Source organism: Ovis aries, chromosome 1, assembly GCF_016772045.2.
Source record: "Ovis aries strain OAR_USU_Benz2616 breed Rambouillet chromosome 1, ARS-UI_Ramb_v3.0, whole genome shotgun sequence".
Taxonomy (NCBI): domain Eukaryota; kingdom Metazoa; phylum Chordata; class Mammalia; order Artiodactyla; family Bovidae; genus Ovis; species Ovis aries.
In genome coordinates, this window is record NC_056054.1 from 30,789,673 (window position 1) to 30,805,523 (window position 15,851).

The 15,851-nt window shown below is 41.2% G+C and overlaps 1 long non-coding RNA gene across 3 annotated transcripts in view; it reads right to left on the reverse strand.

Moving 5' to 3' along the window:
- LOC121819402 (uncharacterized) overlaps positions 1–15,851 on the reverse strand; it is a 112,308-nt gene that overhangs the window by 77,955 nt on the left and 18,502 nt on the right. For all 3 annotated transcript variants that reach the window (XR_009599268.1, XR_006059630.1, XR_009599266.1), the window contains one exon: positions 8,712–8,825. This is a non-coding gene — a long non-coding RNA (uncharacterized LOC121819402). The remainder of the gene's footprint in view (positions 1–8,711; positions 8,826–15,851) is intronic.

Below are 15,851 nucleotides of genomic sequence, written 5' to 3' on the forward strand. Positions count from 1 at the left end.
AGAGAACCACAGACTGGGTGATTTAAACAACAGAAATTAATTTGAAATTTATTTTCTCACAGTTCTGGAGGCTAGAAGCCAGAGATCAAGGTGTTGGCAGAGATTTTTGCTCTGCTTTGTTGGGTTTTTGTTGTTGCTGTTGTTGAAAACTCTCTCCTTGGCTTATAAATGGCTTTTATCTTTTTAAATCTTATCTTCACATGGTCTTTCCTGTGCGTGTCTGTGTCCTAATCTCTCCTTATAAAACCACCAGTCATATAGAACAAGAGCCCACCCATATGATCTCATTTTCCCTTAATTACCTGTCAACTACAAATGGCCACTTGCCAAGAGCATTGCCAGCAGCTCAACAACAACAGAAAGGGCATTTGCCATCTGCCTCTGTGGAGGCCGAACCCTGTCCTGCTGCAGCTGGTGACCTTCAGCAGTCCTCCCTGAGGGAGTTCAGAGTGGAGTGAAGCACTCTGTGTTCCAGGGACCTGGTGGGACAGGTCTTTAGATAGTTGGATATTTTCAGGAACAGATTTCATGATTCTAATCTTTGCATCTCTTCATATCTAGAGAAGCCCTAAATCCCTTCATGGTGACGGCATCTCCTTGTGACTAGCAGAACATCTTTTGTAAAATAAGCACTTGATTGCACTGAAGTCCCCCTTCGCCAAAATCTTATATATTGACCTTCCCCAACTGCCTCTTTGGAGCAATCTCTCAGAGCTATTTGTGGAGCTCCATCCTGGCCTGCAGTCCTCATTTTGGCTCAAATAAAACTTAACTTACAACTCTCACATTGTGCATCATTTTTCAGTCCACACCTCTTGAAAGTCTCTATTTCCAAATACAGGCACAGCATGAGGTATTGAGGGTTAGAACTTCAACATATAGATTGTGGATGGGAACACACAATTTAACCCATGATAATGTCCCTGAGGCAGAGGCAGGGAGGAGAAAACACAGCTTGACTCCACAAGTCTTCCTGACTCTGCAGTCCTCTGACCTTCTGATGGCCCAGCTGATTTCAGAAGAGAACCCAGAGAGTCTACAGTGGTGGATGGACTATTTACATTCCAAAGATTTGGGGAGAAGATCATGTCCCTCAACCAATACTAGAAGGTGAAAGTGGGGTAAGAGAAATAGAGACCCTACTTCACACTGTGAGCCTGGAGTGTATTCAGTATTAGTTTGCTGGGTAAAGAACCTTTAAAAAGGTAATATTGCTTTAAAGCATCATTCTTGAGCAGTGGTGTGTGGCTAAGAGAAAATGGGAAAGCAGTTAAGAGTGGGTTGGAAATACTTAGGTTAAGGCTGCAATCTAAACTGGGCCATGTCAGTGGAGATAGATGCCAGGAGATGGATCTGCCTCATGCAACCTACTTCATGCTTATGGTTCAGAAAAGGTCTCCACTCGGTTAACAAGTAGAAAGAATTGGTGAGGATGATGAATGGAGCAGGCTCGGAGGAGAGGATTTCAGTTTCCAGTTAGAACAGATCTGAGTTAAAGCCTCTGGAACAAGAGTCATTCTGCTCTGTGACTGCTGTGGACCCTGCCCTCCTGGAAATGAAGAGTGCCCTTTACTGATAGGGTCTCTGCAACAGTCACAGAGTCGATCCGTATTATTACATTTGATCATGTGATTCCCAAACTAGTTAGATGTTATTTTCTGTATATAATAGTAAGGAAACTGAGGATCAGAAGAGTAAAGTAAGTCACTTAAGGACACATGGTAAATGACAGAGGCAGAATTCAAATCATTCTGATGACTTTAGTTAGTGTGACCTTAACCAATGTACAGTCAGTGCCCCCCCCCACATTGCTGGGTGCTCTAGGATCAACTGAGATTTCAGAGGTTAACAGCCTTCAACATATTTTAAAGTCAATCAGCAGCAACTGACACAAACTTGCTCTTGCCCCCTTGATCACTGAAACCACCTGAAACCATTTTTCTGAATGGAGGTACCAGAGTCCTTAGTCGTCTGCATTTTCATGGACAGAAATGGGATAGAAAACATCACAAAGCCATAGTAATGCCAGGGCTCCATAGCCTCTCAGACACCTTTTCTTGGGCCTTTTAAAAGCAACCCAAACAACTGAAGAACCATCTAGTCAGCATCCTATTAGCATCTATGAAGGGCAACTCCAAGACGCCCCAGATTCAAGTCTCAGAAGAGAAAACACAGATTCAGAGTACTTCACAGAATTCTCATTCCCAGAGGAAAATGTCTATCTTTTTCAGCATTCAAGAAACCAGCTGCCCTCCCATTTCATGAGGTCCACTGCACCCCTTGACTGTCCTTCATGTGAAATAAGGAGATGGAGGTGGGCCTGGAATGGACAGCTTCCTTCACTCAGTACATGTGTTGAGCCCCCTGTTGGGGCAGCTAGGCACAAGGAGGAGCAAGAACCTCAGCGTTAGGTTTGACCTGGTTTTGATTCCCACCCCTGCCACTGGGTGACCTTGGGTGAGTCATTTAAACTCTCTGAATTTCAGGCTATCATCAAAAATAAAAATGCTGGTGGGACGCAGACTACTAGGGAGTGTCAGGACTAGCCAGTTCCACTGAAGTAAAGCAAACCAGTGGGCCAGCATGCAGGGGCAGAAAGTTACAATTAAACACAGTCAGGCTCAAGTCTCAGCTTCACTACTTACAAGTCTGGGATGCTGAAATCTCACTTAACTCTTTGACCTTCCATTTCCCCACTATAAAATGGGTTAATAATACTTGCCTTACGGAGCTATTATAGGAATGAGAAACACTTTTGCCTCTGAAATACAGCAAGTTCTTAAAAAGTGGTGATTGTCACTGTTTATGAGATGCCATGCTAGGCTCTGGAGATGTGAAGATGAAAAGTCAGCGATACTCTCTACCATCAGAGTTCACATCTCTGGGTATCCAGTTCCTTGTCCATCGTATAAGGTAACATGCCCTTCCCTGACTTGTTCATAGGGCTAATGATAAAATTAATAGCACAACTGTAATTATAGTATCTATACTAATTGAATATGATTACAATGTGGCTAGGCACGTTATCAAGTGTATTAGCTGAATTTTTTATTTAATCTTTTTGGTAGGCAGAATAATGGCCCCCAGAGATGTCCATACCCTGATCCCTAGTACTTGTGAATATTAACTTAATGGCAAAAGTGGCTTTGCAGATGTGATTAACTTAAGAATTTTGAGATGGGAAGATTATTCTGGATTATCTGGATAGGCTCAATCTAATCACATAAGACCTTACAAGCAGAGAAATTTTTCCAGCTGGAGGCAGGAGAAATGAGGCAGAAGGTGAGGTCAGACAGAATATCTGAAGTGTCAGGGCTTGATACATGGCTTGTTTTGAAAGTGGAGGAAAAGAGCAAGGACACAAGAAGTCCAAGTGGCCCCTAGAAGCTGAGGATGACAATCAAAAAGGAAAAAGCAACCCAGTCCTGTGGCCGCAAGGAACTGAATTGTCAGCTTCCTGAAAGAGCTTAGAAGGAGATTACTCTTTTGTGGCCTCCAGAAAAGAGGACACTACTACTGACGCCTTCATTTCAGCCTTGTGAAGCCCAGAGCAGAGAACCAACTGAGCCAGGCTGTGCCCCTTTGAAATAATAAATGGGGATGATTTTTAAGGTATGACATCTTCAGCAATAGAAAATCATCAACACAACCATGTAAAGAAAGAGTCATTGTAATTCCCATTTTGGTGATGAGAAACTGAGGCAAAGAATGGTTAAACTCATCCAAGATCGCACAGATATTAAGCAATAGAATTATTTGATCTAGTCTGATTCAAGAGCCTTTGTTCTTCAAAGCAGTATGTATGGCTTAGTACAATAGGTACTCAAAAAAATCTGTGAAGAAAATGGATGGAGGGAGAGATGAATGAGCGGTGAGAAACTATGAGTGTGAAGATGCTGAGGACATAGAAAGAATTGCCACTTGTGTTACACTGAGCAGATCCAAATCTGTCATTTCAAGAATAGCCTGAGACCATCAGAAGGTACAAACTTCCAGTTACAAAATAAATAAGTACTAAGGGTACAATGTACAACATGTTAAAAATAACTAACACTGCTGTATATTATATACAAAAGTTATTAAGAGAGTAAATCCTGAGTTTGCATCAAAAAAAGTCCTTTGTTTCTTTAATTTTGTACCTGTAGAGATGATGAAGGTTCACTAAATTTATTGTGACAATCACTTCATAATGTATGTAAATTAAATATTATGCTGCACACCTTAAACTTACACAGTGCACTGTAAGTGCAATTATATCAAGATCAGTGCAGTATCAATTTTATCTCAATAAAACTGGAAGAAAAAAATTTTTTCAAAGAATACCCTTGGAAATAAAAGGAAATTTGGCAATTTGAGGAAAGAGGACTACACCGGGAGGCCTATATTTTGTTCCTGTTTTTCGCATCTATTTTCTGTGTGACTTAAACCAATCTCTGCACTGCTCTGAATCTGGTTTATTTTTCCTGTAAGATGGAAGTGATAAACCCCATACAATCTCCCACTCATGGGTGCCACGAGGCTCACATGGGATGTTGTTGTTGTTCAGTCACTCAGTCATGTCCAGCTCATTGTGACCTCAGGGACTGCAGCACACTAGGCTTCCCTGTCCTTTACTATCACTCCGAGTTGGCTCACTCATGTCCACTGTGATGATGCCATCCACCCATCTTATCCTCTTGTTGCCCCCTTCTCCTCCTGCCCTCGATCTTTTGCAGCAACAGGGTCTTTTCCAATTAGACAGCTCTTCACATCTGGTGGTCAAAGTATTGGAGCTTCAGCTTCATGGGATGAGGAAATGTAAAAATAGTTTGGCAAACTTGCTCCACATCCATTCCTCCATTTGATCATTAACATTTACTGAGTGCCTCCCCTGTAGCAGGCAGTGTGAGAGGAGTTACAGGTGAAAGCAAGCCTATCCTAAAGAGCTGCAGCCCTGTCCTGACAACGTGTACAGAAGCACATTATTGGAAAACAAGATAAGATGTGCTTAAGGTCAAGTCAGACCCCAAGAGAAGAGTTTGACCAACCCTCCATGGTGTATGTGTGTTGGGTGAATGAGTAGGTGGGTGGAGGTGCAGGGAAGCTTCCCAGTGGCTACATTTGAGCCGCTTCCTGAATAACTGGGAGTTGATTAAAGTGTCTGTGGGAAGGGAAGACGTCTCAGACAAAGGAACAGCCTTTCAAAAGGCATCTATGTCCTGTGCAGAAGGTTTCTATGTGGTCATTAAGGATGGTCACCAGTATCCCCTCCTCCTCCCCTTTCAAGCACATGTTGGGACAGCACTGCCTTCCTCTTGGAAGTTAGGTGGGGCCTGTAGCTGGCATTGGTTTACGAAACGTGAGCCAGAGTGACTGCTGTCATTTCTATAAGCCATGCTTGCATACTCAGTCGCTTCAGTTATGTCTGACTCTTTGTGGCCCCATGGAGAGTAGCCCACCAGGCTCCTCTGTCTGTACAATCCTTTAGGCAAGAATACTGAAGTGGGTTGCCATACCCTCCTCCAGGGGATCTTCCTGAAACAGGGATCAAACCCTCATCTCCTGCATTGCAGGCAGATTCTTTACTACTGAGCCACTAGGGAAGCCCTCTGTAAGAATAGATGTGATTTTAAAATTCCCAGCAGTCATATTAGCCACATTAAAAAAAAAAAAAAGGTCAAGACAAACCGGCAAAATTAATTTTAATAGTATGTGAAATATTTTAATATAATATATTCAAAACATTATCATTCACTGTATAAGCAATATGAAAGCATTAATGAGATATTTTATATTATTTTTCACACTATGTGTTTGTGTGGCTAGGCCAGTTTGGGCTAGGCCCCTTGCAAACGCTCAGTAGCCACATATGCTGGTAGCTGCCACACTGAACAGAGGTGGGGTAACTGGTTGAGTCTCCATGACCCTTGGTTGGTGAGTGAGAGACACAGAGCAGGGATCCAGAGAACACTCAATGAACACACAGCATAATCAAGACATTGTTTCTGTACACCACAGAGACCTTTTTTGTCTGTATAACTTAAACCAACCAGCACAAACTTTATGTTGCTAGAATATAAAGTAAAACCAAAGGAGATTGGAAAGCACAACAGGAGTTAGTTAAAGGAAGGCCTTTAAATGAGACACTTCAGTTCAGTAGCTCAGTTGTGTCCGACTCTTTGCGACCCCATGAACTGCAGCACACCAGGCTTCCCTGTCCATCACCAGCTCCCAGAGTCTACTCAAACTCATGTTCATAGAGTCGGTGATGCCATCCAACCATCTCATCCTCTGACATCCCCTTCTCCTCCCGCCTTCAATCTTTCCCAGCATCAGGGTCCTTTCAAATGAGTCAGTTCTTCACATCAGGTGGCCAAAGTATTGGAGTTTCAGCTTCAGCATCAGTCCTTCCAATGAATATTCAGGACTGATTTCCTTTAGGATGGACTGGTTGGATCTCCTTGCAGTCCAAGGGACTCTCAAGAGTCTTCTCCAACACCACAGTTCAAAAGCATCAATTCTTCGGTACTCAGCTTTCTTTATAGTCCCACTCTTACAGCCATACATGACTACTGGAAAAACTATAGCTTTGACTACATGGACCTTTGTTGGCCAAGTAATATCTCTACTTTTTTTAATATGCTGTCTATGTCGGTCATAGCTTTTCTTCCAAGGAGCAAGTGCCTTTTAATTTCATGGCTGCAGTCAGCATCTGCAGTGGTTTTGGAGCCAAAACAAATAAAGCCTGCCACTGTTTTCATTGTTTTCCCATATATTTGCCATGGAGTGATGGGACCAGATGCCATGACCTTAAGTTGAGTTTGAAGCCAACTTTTTCACTCTCCTCTTTTCAACAAGAGGCACTTTAGTTCTTCTTTCTGCCCTAAGGGTAGTGTCATCTGCATATCTGAGGTTATTGATATTTCTCCCAGCAGTCTTGATTCCAGCTTGTGCTTCATCCAGCTTGGCATTTCACATGAGATACTCAGACATTTGAATTTTATTCTGCAGGAAAGTTAACAGGTCTTCTGACACCATTCAGATCTTATAGGCCAGACTGGGGGACAGGAAAATAAATCGGAGGCTGGTGCAACATCCACATAGTGAGGCCTGGTATTGAGACAGATGAAAAGTACATATAGAAAGGCATACACACCATTCGCCATCAACCTACAAATGGAGTAGCTTGTTTGACTGCATGTAAAAGGGGATTTTTGTGGCCCAGTCAGTGAGCGAAGCTTCAGCCTGGCCTCAGCCTGGCCTCTTACATTCTGCTGGGGCTTCAGTTTCATCTTGTAGCTGGTATGTGAGGAATGATTCCACAGATCCATTATGGTAGAAGACTTTGCCCTGATGCAAATGATTATGGATCTGTTTTAAGGTCATTTTCACCTATCTAGGTCATTTTTTCTTATTTTTCTTCTAGCCTGGGGCAGATTTCAAGACTTCCCGCTTTTCAAAGCACTATAGCTGGGGTGGAGTATCCACCCCCCCCCCTGCCCCCTGCCCCACCAGTGATATGCCAAGTGAATGTTTGGGTAATTCTGCACCATTCATAGAGAAGGGACAGGGTGGCTAAAGATGACCCTGCAAATAGATTGGTGTTGATTTGAAGTCTATACATCAAAATCCATTCCATTGGTTTGAACTGTTGTATTTTGAGAAATCAGTTGTTTGTCTTTTTAAGCAGGGCTGAAGGACACACTTCATTCTTCCATGACCATAAAGAACTCTTTTGGAAACAATTTGGTAAAATGACAGTCATAGCCGTGAGAAAAATTTGTTTAAAAATGATTTTAAGTCTTTTTGCTGAGGGTTTAGAAAGATGTCTGTTGCAGTGATTTTGACATTTTCTAATCAGCCTTAGCTCTGACAGTAACATGGCTACAAAGCCCTTTACACACAGGCACATGGACACCAGGAATTATTTGTTAGCTGCTCCATAATTAAGCTGAACTCAAACTAAGTCTTAATTCTCCCACTTACTTGCTGTGTGATCTCAGGCAAATCCAATAACTTTCTATACCTTGGTTTCCCCATCTGTAAATTGAGGGCAATGATCCTTACTCCTAAGAATGGTTGTTAAGAATACAGTGGAAAAACTGGCATGTTATGTCCCATAAATCTCAGTTCATTATCTGAGTAAAGAAGTACATGGACTTGGGGCCAATAGTCTTAGGATAGAGATCCAGCTCTGGCACTCCCTAGTCACATGGCCTTGGACAGCTCATGCATATCATTTGTCTATAGTCTATAAAATGAGATGACAGTACTTTCCCCAGTTAAACAACATGATGTATTTAACACTTGATTTTTGTCTTTATCATCTATAAAGCAGTCTGAGGCAAGGATTAAAGTGCTGGGACATCTAGTTGGAGGTGGAAGCCAAGGGAGGCCAAGGTGAGGGAGAAAAGCAGAAATGAAAGCAATGTGTGATTTGTACGTTGCCAGTATTGCACTCTTCAGGGTAAGCTACAAAGAGATGCTGATTCTGCAAAGGCGTGTTTATCCCTTTAGCCACTATGACATTCCAGAGAATTTTCAAGCAGATGCTGCAACTCAGCAGACAGGAGGAAAAAGAGAAATGAATCTGCCTTGGTCCTCCTGGTCTCCCTTTCCCGTTGATCAGGGTTTACTCCATAAGGAGCTAAATCCCCTCCCCTCTGAGTCCTATCATGGGGCCCCTCAAAAGCTGATCAGGAAGCAGTTTATCTATCCCAGTGGAAAGTTACCTCTGTGTGGTCCAACTTGGCCTGTGGGCCATGTGTGTGACGCTTGACAGCTCAAGGAGCTCCATCACCAACAGCGGCACCAGAGCACTCCAGCCTCTTCATGCTGGGCTCTGACTGTGTAGGGGGGAAGACAGCATCAGTGATACAGAGCAGGAGTGAGTGAGATTTCAATTTAAAAAAAATATTTTGAAAGCTTAAATGTAACCTGTTTTTAAAATGAAAAGTTGGAGGCCCAGAGAGGGAAATGGGCTTCCCCGCTGCACTGCTGCCATTAAAGTCCATCAGACCTCTGCTCCTTCAACTCTGTGCTCCTTAACCTACCTGGCAATCTTGTTTGGAAGGAGATTCTGACCCAGTAGGTTTGAGCTGAGCCAGTGATCAGGATCTGTGAGTTATGTTTTGAGTAGCAAGGTTTTAAACAGCCAGAGCCACCTTGGAAATCCATACTACACACTGCATAAATGAGACCAGCACATTTCCTTCTTTCATCCACCACCTTAGTCCAGAGTGGTCCCCCTTGCCCATCGCTTGCACCTGACTCTATCCTGCTACTGAATTTCTCCTGACTTTGCCTGTGATTTTCTCAACACTGTCTTTGCCTTAACAAGATGGCTCAATGCTCCACTCTTCCTTCTTGGCAAAGATTCTGGGTCCCTCACTATCACTCAAGCTCTACCACATGAAGATGCGCTGAGTGCACGCTCTCCCTTTCTGCAGCTCGGGCCCAGAAGCCTCCAGCCACAAGGCATTCCTTGTGGTCAGTGCCTATAATGGGCTCCACCCAGCTTGTTTTATGTGAAGATGAGAACCCCAGTCTTCCAGGCACTTTTCACTGTGCCACCCAGCCTTAATTCTAAGGTTTAATAAGGCCATAGGGGATTTGTAGGGCACAAGAATATTTTAGTGCTGGAATGTGTACTTGTTCTCAAAAAAAAAACCCGACAACACAAAGCTTACATTCAAACTGGAATACTCTGGTTTCCTAAAAATCACAACCAAAATAGATTTTCTTTCCTGTTCTCATATGAATCAGATTGTGCTTCAGAGTTACTGATTTGCAAACAAATCTGAAAGTATTTATGAAATATCTACTGTCTCCAAAGATGTAGCAGAGAGCACAGAATGGGCTAGTGTCAGTGAAACGGAAACAGTCACTAAAGGTGAAACTTAAGGAGAAAAAACAGGTGAGTGTGGATGGGAGAACCGTGGGAATTACATTTCCCAAGCTCTTTGTTTACTATGACCTAGAGCAGGTGGCTTCAGAGAGGCAGTTTCTCATGGGTAAGAGTAGGGACTCTGCAGCCCAACAGCAACAATTCAAAGTCCACTCTACCATTCACCACTGGTGTGATCTTGAGCAAGTTATTAAGTGCCTTGTTTCCTTGGCTTCCCCACTTGTAACATGGGACTAATAATAGTACCTATCTCATGGAGCTGGCATAAGGATTACTTGAGTTAATCATGTAAACACACCCATTTAAATTTTTCCCACCACATAATAAGCACCCAACAAATGGTAGCCAGCATGCTGCCAGCTGAAACTTCACTGCTTTGACTCCCACTCAAAAAATTATATGATAGCAGAATGCAAGTAGGTGAAAGTGAAAAGAGAAAACAAGTCTTCTTTATACACTTGAGAAGATTGAAATCATATCAAATGTTTTTTTGTGTGTTTGTTTGTTTTCCTGTCCACAAAGAAATATATTCTGATATATCAAAGTATTTATGCTAATTTCTTCAGGAACCAAGATTTTTAGTGTATGGGAAAAGAGAAACAAGTGTAATTCAATAATATTAGACTTTATATTACTATATTTGGATTGTCAGTTATTAGCATGAATATAGTTTTTTAAATAGATTTTTTTTTTTAGCTTTGCCCACTAAAAGTGCTTAGAAGCAATTACAGCTTCATGGCAGTGAGCAGCCCTAGCACCCAAATTGTGGCTCCTGAAGACCATTCCTCTCCAAAAAGGAACAGGGACTCCTCTGAAGAGAGGATGATGATGATCTAGACCAAAGAATTTCCAGAGACTTCTTGTACCGGAATGGAGGGAAGCTATCAAAGAGTGTTGAAGATATGATAAAAGGACCCATGGCAAATGTATTAAAATATGCTGCATATAGAACCCATGTGCTCAAAGTGATACCCATAGAAGAATAAATAACCTCAGCACTCAGTGTTCACCACTATTAAAGGGACCGGATCATTTACCCTGCCTTTCCTCCATGAAAAAGAATTCAGAGTAAACAGATATTCATGATTTGTCAGCACAATGGGTCCATACAGAAGAATTCCAGCCAATACATAAGAAAGGAAAAGAGAACTAGAAAAAGTGCCCATCTTCAACTCCTAACAAAATAATTGGTTTAAGCAGATTGTCTGTAGATGAAACCATTAGCTGAAAGTCTAAAGGAAATCTTGGGATAGAGATATTAGACTGTTGCTACCTGAAATTTTTGATTAAATTAGCATCATAAAAATGGTGCAATCAGACTTTCTGTGCCTCCTGATGTGACACAGCATGAAGTATAAAGTGCCAGCAATGAAATGCTCTTGGGGAAAAACCCTGGACTTGAATCTCCTCAAGACTTAACTAGCTTCTGGCTTACTATAAATGGAAAGGACACAGAAATCAGTTAAATGACACTACAATGATGCAAACAGACACATTCAGAATGTAGGATTTTCTATAAGACCTGGTTTCTTCAATAAGAAAAACAGCATAAAAGGGGCAGAATCAGGGAAAGACACCAGGGGAAAAGGGCTGTTGTAGTTTAGATGAGACTTAAGAAATACAACTGATTGCAATATGTGTGGATTTTTATTTATATCTTGATATGAACAACAGTGCCTCACATTCTTGGGATAATCAGAGAAATCTAAGTACTACACCAAGGCATAATAGTGAATTTCTTTAGGTATGATGCTAGCCCTGTGGCTAGCCCAGAAAGTGTCCATATTGGTGGTGGGTGAAGGATGCAACATGGTTTTTTTTGTTTTTGTTGTTATTTTTGCTATTAGTGAAAAAAATCAAGGATTGCAAATATTTTTTTAACAAAATATGTATTAAGTCTGAGACATACCCTGGACTATTCATAAGTGAAATGACATGAGATTTGGGATTAGAAAAAGCAAACAATTGGATGGAATGGGGTAGGTGGGCAAGTGATTAAACAAGACAGGCAAAATACTGATGTTTTTTATATATATACACATAAGTGAAAGTGAAGTCGCTCAGTCTTGCCCGACTCTTTGCAACCCCATGGATAGTAGCCTGCACCAAGCTCCTCCATCCATGGGATTTTTAAGACAAGAAGTACTGGAGTGGGTTGCCATTTCCTTTTCCAGGAATCTTCCCAACCCAGGGATCGAACCCAGGTCTCTCACATTGGAGGTCCTTGTATATATACACATACATACATATATACACTAACATGCATACTGGTTATATGTAGTTTATTACATTATTGCACCATATTGTGGGCTTCCCTGGTGGCTCAGATGGTAAAGAATCTGCCTGCAGTGTGGGAGACCCAGGTTCAATCCCTGGCTTGGGAAGATATGCTATACAGTACTATTCTTGTACCATTATTATTATTTTCTCACCACTTCAGACTTCCCTGGTGGCTCACACAGTAAAGAATCTGCATGCAATGCAGGAGACCTGGGTTTGATTCCTAAGTAGGAAAGATTTCCCTGGAGGAGAGCATGGTAACCCACTCTAATATTTTTGTCTGGAGAATCCCATGGACAGAGGAGCAGGTTGGGCTACAGTTCATGGGGTCACAAAGAGTCAGACATGACTGATCAACTAACACTTTTACTTTCATACACATTGTATATATAGGAAAGTTTTCATAATAAAAATTTTTTTAATAATATGGGAAAATCTAAACTCAGACTTAATTTTGTTAAAAAAAATATTTGCTATCCTTTATTTTTTTCACTAATAGCAAAAAAATTAAAAAACCATGTTGCATCCTTCACCCACCACCAAGCCAAGGCCTCACATTTGGTCACCACTTATGCTGTGTGTGTTCCATCCTTGAACTAATCAGGCTGAATGAAATGGGGGTGCTCATTTGTCTCACAGTCACCAGACTGTAGCTTGGTAGCAGGAAATGTGTCTTATTCAGCTTTGAACCCCAAGCGATGGTACACAGCCATTGCTGGCAGTAAATGCACATAATAGGTGAATATTCACCGGAATCAACCAGAGATTGTCTAAAATACAGATCCCTAAACCTCAACTCTGGAACTGCTGAATCAGAAAGTCTGTGTGGGGTCTAGCGAGTGTTCGTTTTTAGTAAATTTCCCAGTGATTCCTATGCACACGGTGTGGAGTCCACTCTGAGCAACTCTTATTTCTCTATGAAACAGTCATGCAGGACAGTTTCACAGGGGAGCTCAGGAATAGAGTCAGTAACTGCATATAGATGGCACGCATGCAGTTATCAGTTTCAGAGGCCCTGATTTCTGAGGTTAAATAATGAGAAGGCTGATTAGCAAATACAAAGGGTGCAAAGCAGCTTCAAATGCAGCATTTGATTTCAATTTCATTTTTATTTAAATGGAAACATCTGCAGGAGTCAAAAGCAAAGCTTCTTGGTTACAGACGGAGCAGCCATGGGTGAATATAAATCCTAGCTTTCCAGAAGGCTTTGTGAGAGGGATAAGGAGCACACGACACTAATGAGTGTGATTATATAAGGCACGAGCTTGTTATAAGGCACGAGCTTGCAATAAGGCTTACACGAATAGGGGCTTCCTCAGAGTCCAATTTGTAAAATTTCTCATTTTCTCCCATCAGCCCCATGGGCATCTGTTTACATCTGCCAGCTCACTGGTCAGAATAACATTGTTTCCACACAGTTCCCAATATCATGCCAATCTATTGTTAGGGGTAGGGAGTTAGTTGCCTCATGAGCCTGGAATTTCCCTCCCCTGGTGTCCAAGTGGAGGACAGGGGGATGATCACTGAATGATTACCTGGTCTAAGAGATCCTACATTGGGTCTTGGAAATAAAGGTCCCAGATTCCTGCAAATTCCAGTCCTCGGTTGCCCCTTAATTTCTCCCTGTCTCCAAGCTTGGAAAATGCTCTGCCCCTGCCTAAAATGCTCCTCCCCTACATCCCTGCCTAACCAGGTCCATTGAGCCCCAGCTTAAGAATCTGCTTTTCCAGAAGATTCTTCTGACCTCACCCTAATGTAGAAGCTCTTCTCTGTTCTCTTGTAAGTAGTCTGAGGTTACCTCCATCATAGTATAATTGCCTTTTAAATTTTGTTAGCCCTGCCTCAACTGAGAGAATGCTATCTCACTCATTGCCACATCCCAGGTATCTTGCACAAATTTGGCAGACTGCAAATACTCAACAAAGGCAGTAAAACTGAAGGAATAAATGAGTGTGTGCTTAACCAACACATCTAAGTTACTCAGCCAATCCAATTCAAGAGAATTATGCTCCTAAGTTGAAATATTAGCAGTATTTTGAGGAATTTCTAAAATACTGGAGAGTTAGAGAAATGCCACAGACAGGAGATAGATACAAGTGTTAGTTTTTCAAAAGGCAGTTGAAGGTGAATTTAAGACCATCAGCAAATTAACTTATAACTGATTATTAGCAAAATTTAGGAGCATTTTAAAGCAAAGAAATGATCATTGGGTTATAGTAATGCATAGTTTTTCAAATCATCAATCTCCCAAACTCTCTCTCCAATTCAAGTATTTAACAAACCATGTATAAGGTCCATATGAAAAAAGAAAAACATTAGCAGAAAGATAATGCTATTTAGACAAGTTTTAGTTGGTTAAATTTATGTGCTAATGAATATATCAAGATTAGTCTGCAGGGAGAAGGCTGTCATCACTTCTTTGCTTTCCTGATTAACAGTTATACAAATTACTTGATAAAGATTCATAAGATAAGCTCATTAAATACATCCATCCATTCAATAAATAACTGTTGAGCCCTTTCTTTATGCTTTCCCATGAGAAGCTCATTGCAGAGTAAATACCTAATTATACTATGTGACAGATTATACAATGTGACAGATGCTATCACAGATTTTGAAGCAGAATCTCAAGAGACTGGCCTAGAAATCACAGTTGTTAATACGAGCTCCAGGTTTTCCTTGAATTCAGACAAGGATCTAGAAAATTATGTCAGATGATACAATCAATTTTAAAGTATCTCTAGCCAAAACTGAATAAAGGAGAAAAATGAGAGCAAAACTTTTAAATACCTCCACTGACAAGAACAATGTGTTGAAAACTAAAGGAGAAATGTAATGATTAGTAACATTAAAACATGCAAAAACTGGGCTTTACCAATTATACAAGAAAATAATGTGTGTGACCTGGTTTGCTGAGTCTTGTTAAATCCACATATCTCTAACTTACTATCTTTACTACAGTAGTAGATAAAAGAATATAATCATAGCAATATGATTTCTTGAGTCTCAGGGTCCTCATATATTTAGTGGGCCTAATAATAGGAGCTGCCATGAGGACTTGTGGAGTCTCTAGGTATAGTTGTATAGGAGAAAATTAAACAAGAAAATTAATTTGCTCATAAAATATTTATTGACTCACTACCATATTTTGGTGATAAGCTCTGGGTATGTGTAAAGTGCTTTGTACCATGCTTAGCACATAGTACATGTACAAAAAAATGGTACCTGTTATTATTATTATTAAGCCCACTTATAATGATGCCGGTTAGCCACTCTGCAAGCAGAAACAGAAACTGCACTTGGTTTTTTGTTTTGTTTTGTTTTTTAGTTTCAACAACAGGAGGGATTGTGCTGGGCTGAGGAAGTTAGCACATGGTAAACCTCTTCAGAGCTCTTTCCTTATCAAGTGTCCTTGAGAGTTCCAGGCACAGGCAGACTCTCAGGATGGTGTCCACTGCTAGACTTGTTAGGGCAGCTAAGTGTTTTCCATATCAAGTCACAATTAGTCCCAGACTAGACCAGCTTTCTTAGGAGTTCACCTTTGAACTCCTAAGAATTGTTAGTCTGTAACACACTGCAGAAGACTTCATTTTACTATCTTGGAATAGAAAAAAAAAAATGCTTAAGATTGTCTTAAAAGGTATTAGTTAAGAGCCTGGACTTCTTGGTGTCAGACAGCCCTAAG